A 10287-nucleotide genomic window follows, 5' to 3' on the forward strand; every position below is an offset into this window, starting at 1 on the left:
GTTTGCTTTACATTTTACAGCAATTAATTTTCATGTTTCTACCTGCTACTGTTCTTCTTATACAACATGTTATACCATTTCTGTTTCTACCTGCTACCGTACCGTACATCATGTTATGTTATTCATGTTTCTACTTGCTACTGTTCTTCCCGTATAACATGTTATACTGCTCCCGTTTTGAGTAAATTCATTTGGAATAAGTTAATCCGAATAGAAAAAAGTGGTATCAGAATGAGGGAACTGTAGGATCCTAACCAATGTCGCTCTAATCAACTTTAATATGCCCCATAACATTTAATGACCATAACCATAGAAAAATTTGATTTGACATCATAACCTGACACATTAGAAAACCTAAACTTATCATGGAGCGGAGCTTGGAGCTAGCATTGTGAGCAGCACGACCATCTTCATTAGCAAGAGGATCAACAACATGTCTTTCCTTAGAATTAAACAACAAGCCATAGGATTTTTGAGGTTGTTTGCTTATGTAACATAATTCCTTAAATCATCTATAGGCCTTTTGTATAGCTCTGTTGTACAATATAAGCCCTAAATCATCTTAGAATTCCGAGTTTATCGTTCGTCACCACCTAAATCCTCATATTTTTCAAGTCTTATGTGTGATCGCTTCACATAAATGTAAGTTCGAAAATAATTAAATTGACAGAATGATACACTTAAATATTTCTCTCCAAAATTGAAACCAAATAATAGGATAGACTAGGAAGTCACTGAGGTTCTTCTCCAGATTGTGACATCCCCTAGTTCATCCTCCTTTGAATTCTACAATGAAATATTCCAGATTTGAACTTTTCCCCCTTCACACCTCTTCGTCCGATTCGTTGTAAAGTTCTATCCTTTTGACTTCTTTGAAGACATTATTCCCTGATTTTTATCGAGAGTTTAGAGTTTTCTTAGGTGACTTCGGTCATTTGAGATGTAATTAACTATAGGGGCTTGCCCTTATAGGAAGCTTTTCCGAACCCAGCTTAAAATAAACCCTATTTAATTATTTGTATTAAATAGGGGAACTTGTCGGCAAATAAAACAGTTTTGCAGATCCGAACGGATGTCATATGTTTTCCTAGTTTATTTGATTGAGCCTCATCCTCAAGTCTTGTGTTTATCCCTCGGGATAGATACATAATTTGAGGTAGAATGCTCTTTCATTTAAACTGCGAAAAATATGAGGTCAGTTTGATTTCATATTTTTTTAAAATTACATATATATATACGTAAATTAAAACGTCCTTCCGAAGCGGGCGATGAGATTTCAATTTCGGCTGCCGACAGTTTCTTACGGGTGACACTCACAAAACAACTTTTTAGTGCCGACACCAGTCTAAGGCGAAGACTTAACCACGAGGTTACGGATGATATGGGTGGTGTAAAACTTGGGATGGGCATCATATTCAAAGGGCAACTGAAATACATTTACTAGGAAAATCATGGTTATCTGGCCTAAACTGAACGACACTGTAGTTTCGAGCAATTGAACAACCTGCCATTTATATTATTTACTTCGAGTACATGACTTGACTTGGATCTATTCGGTGCATTGCATATCCAACAAAATTTCTTGAGAAGATCAGGTACGATTGAAACTCATTTCATTTAAAATATGTAAAATGTTCATTACAATATCTTTGATTCATAGAAAAGACAAAAGACAAGCAAAACCAAACGGACGAGGGGAGGGGGGGGCTCACACATTCAACAATCACCCATCACTTCGGTCGCTCCTGTCACCTCCTTCGACTGGGAGTCAGTCATCAGCTCCATGAACTTCTCCTTGCTCAACCAACTAGAGGGAATCAAGTTGTGTGTCACCATTTGGTTGAGACATAATTGGATCCCGACTTTGAACTCTCCTGGTGGGTGGCCCTCTAGGTGGCGTTGGACGAAAGCTCTGTTGCGAATTCCTCAACCTTCTTCATCAGGGGGCCATCTGCTCCCTCAACGCTTGAATTTCTTCTTCTAGGTCTTGGGTGATTGTCACTCACCTGGTGTTGCTCATCTCCAACTCTCCCTTGAGCTCCAGTGCCTTCTTTTTGACCCTCCTTCATGCCCCTTTTGCACAACGATAAAAAATTGCCTAGGTGTGGGTGGCCTGCCAACTGAGCGCATAGAGGTCGTTCATCTCCTGCGATAACTCACCCGAATTCATCCGCTACAAAGTCTCAACCATGCTCGCGTAACCGATCACCACACCCAGAGTATAGATGTATTAAGCAACTGCTAGCTTACTAGAGTTCCAATCATTTGAGAGATCAATAAGAGCATATCGACCACCCTTCCTCACCCTCACTTTCAGCTCCATGCTTTTGTAGAGCAGTACAATTCAACCCGAATCCCTTGGGGGAAGCCGCACCTTTATGCTTATGCTTCCGAAAGAGCCCTTCCTCCGTAGGGACCTTCCCCTAATGTTGACGCTCTAGTCTAGGTGTGAGTCCACTAGGTCGACCGATTTCACCACTAGCTCCGTCAACTGTTCATCCCCATCCACAAGGGATGGTCGAATCGTAAAGAAACTCCCCATCTCCAAGAGGGTGAATCCCTACTCGGGAATTATGCGGATGTAGAGCGACATCACTTCTGAGGGGCCTCCTGACCATCCCTTTTCACGCTAGGCTCACATTCGTTGGACTCAGCACTACCAGTTGGCTTGCCACCACCCTAGGAATTTGTAAAGGGAATAGGCACGCACATTATCCTTCTCCGATACGTCGGCTTCTCAATGAGGATCAACTCATCAGTCCCAACCTTTGAGATGACGATAGTAGTACTAGAAATCAAATGGACGAAATTATTACCAGACAAATTCTCGTCCGACTTCTCCCATGCACCGTCAGCAGCTCTACTCGTGTCCCACTTGGCCTGGAGGGCATCCAAAGCCTCCCAATCGGCCTTAATCATCTCGCCATGGGTGCCAAGAGCCAAAACCTTGTTGGGAATTGAGGCATCGAGTTATTGCTGCACGTCGAGTATCTTCCCCTCGACTTTATGAGCCTTCAGTTGCACCTCAAGCGAAATCTTTGGCTTAGTCTTCGAAGGAGGAATGTGGATCGGCGTTGCCTCGATCGGCTAGCCCATCCTTCATAGAAGCAAAACAGAACTTGAGCTTTCAATCCTTCACCATGTTCTCAAGCCCTCAGAAATGAAACTGGCTCGTGGTCAAGAACTACACATGAATATCATGAAAGCCATTATCGCGACAATCAAATTTGGCATCCCCTTTGCTCAAAAGAATCCGTGGAAATCAAAGATTGAATGCAACTCCTTGCACAACAGAGTCGGACCTAATCCATGAAGATTACCAACTCATTTTCATTGAGAGTATTCGTTCTCTCCTCTTTTCCGATAACCCAAAGATGGACAGTAGGGTTAATGATGCAGGTCTATTGATTGACCTCATCCTTTGTCATCTTGGATGAGTCAGAGAGATCAACTACGGCGAACTCCATTGGAGAATAGTGCATGAAAGCCATGTATCACCTGAAAAAAATAGAAATTACGGGGGAAAATGGCAAAAAAAAGTATATCAATTGTCGTCGAAGCTTTTTTTATAGGGACAGGGAAAACCCCAACCTTTGCAAGGGCAAAATCAAGAACGATCGCGAAGGACTCAAAAGACAAGCCAATGAATAAATATAATAGTATGGAAATCAAAAATCAAAAATAATTTTTTATTTAGATAAAAAGGTAAAATTATTACAATAACCTTACATGAGCTCAGCTAAGGTTAAAGAAGTAAACCACACAAGGGTTTGAAGTACCCTTAGCCAAGAGGTGACCCAACCGAAGCAGCCTTTGAAGCAAGAGCTCGACCTCAAACATAAACTGACCTAGCCTACTGACTGAGTCAGAGAGACATGGGACTATTCCCGCAGATCTGTGGGCTCGTGGTGGGGGACAACCACCATTTGCTTCGATGCAGCGACTTCTTACTCTAACTTCACCACACAGGCCAACAAATCGTGCGTCTCTGCACCCTAATGTATACTAGTTGCGTGCGTGAAAGCACTCAATCTTATCCAGGTAGCAAGCCAGCTACTCATGGTTTTGCGTAAACCTCTTTAGCGATATCCTCACGAGCTCCTGAGACAGCAGAGGATTTTTAGGGCGGTTGACGCCCTTTTCCTAAGTGGAGGGGTGATTAACTCCTTCCGACGCTTGCTCTCCACCCTTTGCTGGCATACATATGATTGGAGTCAATCTCCTAAGATCATAAAAAAAAAACCCAAAACGATAGAATTTTAAACGAAGCCGAAAAAATCACCAAATTAAGTTGGGGATGCCAAGTTTTTATGACTCCGATAATTTTTGATACTGTAGGCTCCTCCGAGTGGGCATCTTGTTGAAACTAGGAGGCCCAAACAATTTTCTGGTTGCTCTGGTCCTCAATCAGACCATGGGTTGTGGCAACCGACTGAATATGTTTGGGGCTATTTTGAAGAAGCCCACTTGATCCGAAGGGGTTTCCATTCTTCTTTTGACCGTGACCTTTCTCCGTTTATCTTTGTGGCACTTCTTGTCTTACTCTTTAACGAACACCCCATGAATCTTGATCTTGTTCGGGATATTAGTTTGAGACTTTAAAAGCTTGTCCATCGCGAGCTTGCATACAATAGAATGACAACTGGCGAAGGGAAGGAGAGCGCAAAGCAGGCAGACCTAGAAGACATTTTATTGCACTATATATAACAATTTGTGGTTCAGAACTCGAGGGAGTACTGATCACTAGGGTCATTTAATAATGATAATCAATTAATTATTTCATTTAATTCTCTTGTTCTTATAGCAACAAAGCCTTTTAAGATATGAGAGAATAGGGAAACTAAAATATGTACAACAAAAATGTGTTTGCCGAATTTTCCATAGATTTGACGATTCAGAGCAAGACACATTTCTATAGATTGGCTTCATGAAAAGAGTGCAAGGACATCCGAAGCAGGACAATCGCACACAAATGACCTGAGGTTTACCGATTAGAGGCAAACTGACTGACCAGAGGCTGACCGATCAAAGACCAGCCGACTGACCTGAGGCTGACCAATCAAAGGTTAACTAGCCAGGAGTTGATCGATGAAAAGTTGAGTGTTGTTAGGCATTTATCTCAAATATTGCCTTAATCAGGATATGGCCAAAAAATGAGTTGTATAAATCGTAATTATATAGGGTTGGAGTCAAAAAGATAAAGGGTATAAGTGTCATTTCACAATAATCCAGACCCTCTATAAATAAAGGGGCATTAAATGTAATAATGGCGGTTGAAACTAAATAACTACTACCCATTTCAGGATCTCTCTCTCACTCTCTCTCTCTCTCTCTCTCTTCACCCTTATGCTCTATTCTTTGAGTGTGATTCATGAACAAATCTGGTGTCAACATGGAAAGTAACTTTATTGTCTTTAACTGTCATATAGATGAAGTGGTAAATTTTAGGAGAAACACAAAACAATGAGTTTGATGGGCTCGTAGGTATGACTTATAATGAACAAGCTGGAATCATTCAATTATACAAAAAATTGCACATGATATTTTTGTCAAATGCCATGAGCATCGTAGCATATTTGACTATTAGAGGACCATCAATTCCTTTATGTAATTGACAACTTGAAAAAGCTTGGAATATCAAGGTGGTATACCTATTTTGTTAAAAGTTTTTATTGTTTTTCTTATACACATGTAAATTCCATCTGATCAATAAGCTAGACCCTCAATTCATAAAATTTTATTTTATTGGTCATAAAATTAGTAATTTTAGCTATATAGTATTAGTGTAAGAATATTATACTCAATAAACATCTCATCTATAATGTTTAGTTATCGAAGCACGTAATCATATGTATAAGCAAATTGCGTTTGAGGAGATTTTTGAAGGTGATGTGTTGTAAAGTAGACAGCAACTTCTGAGAATATTGAGACATGATCGAAATCTAGCATTCATTCAGTGATGCAATCGAGGTAATCTGAAAGAGATTGAACCTTAATCATGGATATTCTTCTTCATCATGCATTATTTTTTGATAATTGGTAGTTGTTATTCATAGTGATTAAAGTAGCAATGTAAATTAAATTTCTGTCAAGCGGGATATAAAAATAATACTTGGACATTAACTTAAATTACCAAAGGATGGAAGAGGATCGTTAATTAAATCAAGTATTATTGTGAAGGAATAGAAATTATTATAGAACAATCAAATTTCTATGATTCAGGAGAAGCACAAAAGAAATATAAAATTACAAGGGGAGACTTGTAGCAAAATAATTCAACGAAAGGAAGATATTTTGATGTTAGCTGTTGTACGTGAAACTATAAGATAAATAGGAAGTTAGATATAAGATGAAATTCAAAAAGAAAATATGTTTGTTGAAAAAAGTATTATTTTTAACACCTTTTAACTTCAATTTCTGTTACTTTGGATGTCAAGACTATTTTAGCACTTTTTAAAAGTTTGGAGACTAGATCGGATCTTTTCTGTATAACATGGGACTAAATTGCCTTTCAAAATTAGTCAGGAAACTATTTTGATTCTTTATCATTGCTATAAAGAAAGTAAACTATTTATTTATTGGTCTTTTGAGGATTTCTTTTTTCAGAGCACGGTTAAAATTGAAATAAAATGTTATGAAAAACAATAATAATGGGACAATCAGCATATGATGGAAGAAAAATGCTTTACACTGGTGCAGATCACAAGGAAATTTAACCATGACCACAGAAGCTATCATGTAGAGGAAAGATGGTGACATAAATAAAAAGATAATTGATAGTATTGTAAAATATATTATGATAATTTTGCTTGCAGATCAATAATGTATTGTGTCAGAAGTATATATGGCATTCTGGTGGTTATACATATAAAGATTCCATGCAAATTCATCAACACATTACTATTTTGATCTATGATTAACTGTAAGCAATTAAACGTGGGTGTCGCCTTATATAAAGATCAGGAATCATGAAATTGAGTGGGAATTTCTTTTTTTCATGTATAAGCACCATTTAAATTATATTCTGGAAATAACGAACTTTGAACGACATAGTTTGCCCTCTGCCGTAGATGTGGCAGAATCAACCTTGGATTCTGTTGGGTTGCAAAAGTAATATTTTTGTTCTCTTTCTAAATATGCTAAGGTTGGTTAATTTGGGTTGGTCGCTTGAATGCTACTTGATTTGTTTTTTAAGCAAGTTCTAATTCACGCTACGATTTTGGTGAAGTGTCATGAGGTCATTTTATTAAAAAATGTCAATGTAGTCTTCAATCTTTTTAAATTGAGGTTGAAATAGTCTTCATATCAAAAGAGTTTGGACACCAAATTAGTACTTCAATGGATTCTGAGGTTAAGATGACCCCTGTGAAGATTCAGGGACTATTTTGATACTTTTCTCCTAAAATTTTCTATATCATTTTTGCAGTGGAAATAAAACAACTGAATCTTGCTGCTAATTTCTGTATGGCTGCTTGCAACCTTTAATTTGCTAATAGGCAGATCCCTGGGCAATTTGCTGTAAAGATAAGCAATTTGGCCTCAAGAATAATTGTAAGTGGCCTTCCTAACGTTAAAATGCGATATTATTTGTTTAAATGTACATGTGTAAAGAAAAATTTGAATGACTTCTTGTGAGAAATTAAAAGATAGAATATAAAATATAGTTGTACTCTAATTTCTTACCAGTTTCCTTTTAATTTCTTATCAAGTTTATTTAGTTTTTTATCGAGTTTAAAAATGTTATTCTTATGTTCAATTCTGTCTTTTAGCATCTCTTCTTCTGCGCTGTAGCAAAAAGAAAAATACAATATTGTTATTCTTCCCAAACAAATTTATTTATTTTCATTTTTTTGGTGTGGTGGATTATGACTGAATTTGGGTCTGAATCAAATTTAGAATAGATTTTAAATAGGAGCTCCGGCGGAAGCCATCAAGCTTTAAGACGTTTTCTGACGATTAGCTTTCGACAAAATCTGTAAAATATTTTTTGGTCTCGACCCAGGCTACCTCGACCTATGGCTGCCATTATCAGAGCCATGGTGGTGTTCAACTCGCCTCTATGTTGTCTGAGCGGCGGTCCCATTGCTGCCTGTCCGTTTTTCCTTCCGGCACGCTCCGGTGAGATAACTTTACATAGTTAATGGGGGTGCTTATTCCATAAATATGAATGTTCAGGTATGAAATAAGTAAAATGATATATTTTTAGTGAACTCGCATAGTGATTACACCAGTACTTTGTAATTTCTTTATTTTTTTTATCATAATGTTGTGATTTTTTTAGAAAGGAGTTGTAACAACAGGGTGGCTATCAAAGAAAATTGAAGATTGGATACAGTCAAGAAAATGAGCCTTTTCAAAAGATTATCAAAGACAGTAGAATAATTGATATGAAATAAATGCTGCAATTATTTTGAGTTTAGATTGCACCGACGAAACTAGCTAAAGGTTATAAAGTTACATAGAATAGGCGGTCTAAAGTTCTAATAAGCCATAACATAGCTCTGAAAATCATTAAAGTGGAGCACTGCTAGGTGATAACAAAAAGGCTTAATTAATTATGAATTCTATTCCATGAAAGAGATGGGAGATAATGTCTTTTGCAGGAGGGTAGAATCAGCTTTGTATCCTGCTGTATATGTCTCAGAAATTGAAAAATAAAAGAAATAGTTTATAAGAAATTAGATGAAAGGATATTTTTTTTATGAAAAGCCCAAGGGCTGATTTTATTGAAATAGAAAATGATACATAAATGTTGTATGAGAGAGTCCAAAAAAAACACCTTACCATACGATACAAGTACACTAATACCCTAACAAAAGGATACAGATAGACTCTTGTCTCTGCCTCTAGTTTTAGGAGCGGAGCCAGATAACAAACTTTGAAGAGTTGTGCCATTGTCATGAGTAACTAAAGTATCATCCATTAAGTTTCCGAGTGTTTGAAGAGTTGTGTCATTGCCAGGAGTAACCAAAGTATCATCCATTAAGTTTTCAAGTGTGTGCCCCCAACCTTCTTCTTCTACCGAGAAGTGTAAACCTGTCATTCTTCATCTGAAGACGGGCTCATGTGATCCTTGATCTGATTTGATGTTAGCACCGCAGTAGGAGGAAACACAGTTGTTGCCACCACGATAGGTTCCAGTGTATGTGAAGTGTGAAATGTTACCTTTGCACCTGATGTTTCTTGAATAGGAGCTGCGGGACTATCTTGATTTTCAGTCCGAGCATTATCCGTTGTAGTATGGTCAGGAGAAGGAATCTCAGGAGCAGACACCAACTCCTATCTTGTGGTGATTCTCTCCTCAGGTTGGCTGTCATCAAGTTTGCTGGGAGTGTGTTCAGGCACATGAGGTGCACTAATAGTGTGTTCCTGCTTTTGACTATTGGTTCTCAACTATGGGTGCAATCTGAAACATTTCTCCTGCCAGGGTCCAAACATCTTGCAGTGCTTGCAGTAGTATGGTTTTTGTTCCATAATGATTTTTTGCCAATAACCATTGTGAGCAGATCCAAACTAGACTTCTTCTACATCTGGTAGTGTAATATCTCGTTCAATCAAAATCCTTGCAATAGAGGGTCTTGAGATATGAACTGTAGGTAAGTCTACCTGCAAAGATTTTTCAAGGATAGACCCAATTGCATATAAGATAGGTCAAAGAAATGAAGCTTGAGTTCAGGTAATGAGAATCACATAGGTGCATTTGAGGTTTCTTGACTGAGATCAAAATTGGGCGTCCACTTGAGCAATTTCATATGTTTGCCCTCAATTGTGATGAATTTCTTTGAGAAAATCCTCGTGTAATCATCTTCTGTGCTCAGTTGTATCATACCATGCCTTCCGTCGAAATGACCTACCTGTCAATCCCCAACCAGTTTGAAATCTTCAAAAACCTTCCTGATGATCCCCATCTTAGGTCAACCTAATTGGAACTTTCCAACTAGTGTAACTTTGTATTTTCCTGCACGAGTTGAAATTTCAGCGTTAGAAAAGAAAATGCTGGTTTGCTCGCATTTTTCTCAATTTTTTTGATGAGGTTGCAATCGTCATTTCCTGCAACAGAATCATGTTAAATCTACGGGAATACCGCACTATCTGCGAGGTGAAAAGGGGAGCTGCGTTTGTGACCACTGTAGCATAAGAGGGTTTGGCGGGGTTATCACCGGCGACGGTGGCGGCGTAGGAAAGCCCTAAGGCCATTACTGCAGCCAGTGCCAACCTGCAACACAGTGAGAATCTGCACGAGTGGCGAAAGGCTCTGTCGCAGACGACAAAGGCAGAGCCGAGCAG

General features: G+C 38.4%; 1 long non-coding RNA gene across 2 annotated transcripts in view; it reads left to right on the forward strand.

The window, feature by feature from the left end:
- The window catches only part of LOC110032530, a 37416-nt gene that overhangs the window by 24479 nt on the left and 2650 nt on the right, over positions 1-10287 (forward strand). The window contains exon 4 of one of the 2 annotated variants that reach the window (XR_002294859.1): positions 7427-7551. The exons of the other annotated variant lie outside the window; for it this stretch is intronic. This is a non-coding gene — a long non-coding RNA (uncharacterized LOC110032530). The remainder of the gene's footprint in view (positions 1-7426; positions 7552-10287) is intronic. 2 annotated transcript variants of the gene reach the window in all.

The sequence above is a fragment of the Phalaenopsis equestris genome, unplaced genomic scaffold (assembly GCF_001263595.1).
Source record: "Phalaenopsis equestris unplaced genomic scaffold, ASM126359v1 Scaffold000964, whole genome shotgun sequence".
NCBI classification, from domain to species: Eukaryota; Viridiplantae; Streptophyta; class Magnoliopsida; order Asparagales; family Orchidaceae; genus Phalaenopsis; species Phalaenopsis equestris.